Source organism: Colobus angolensis, unplaced genomic scaffold (genome assembly GCF_000951035.1).
Source record: "Colobus angolensis palliatus isolate OR3802 unplaced genomic scaffold, Cang.pa_1.0 Scaffold44, whole genome shotgun sequence".
NCBI classification, from domain to species: Eukaryota; Metazoa; Chordata; class Mammalia; order Primates; family Cercopithecidae; genus Colobus; species Colobus angolensis.
The window spans coordinates 1,122,373-1,122,694 of record NW_012117821.1 but is presented as its reverse complement, the minus strand read 5'-3'; positions in this window follow the sequence as shown (position 1 = coordinate 1,122,694).

The window sequence follows — 322 nt, the reverse complement described above, 5'->3', positions numbered from 1 at the left end:
CCCCATGGCTCCAGGACAGGGCGCCCAGGGAAGGCAGCTAGCCGAAGCGCTGGCTGCAGGAGGACCCGGGCGGCAGGCTCCGCGGCAGGAGCAGAAGGGGGGTGTGGGAGGCTGCCCTGGGCTGGGGATCTGGCCCAGGGTCTCACCCAGGGTCTCTGGCTGCTGAGGCTGGCGAGGGGGCGCGGGGGGGGCTCCCCCTGTAGCCGAGGTCAGCAGGCCGCGGGCCGGGACATCGGGGCAGGCAGGGGCTGGGTGGGCCCCATGGCTCCAGGACAGGGCGCCCAGGGAAGGCAGCTAGCCGAAGCGCTGGCTGCAGGAGGAC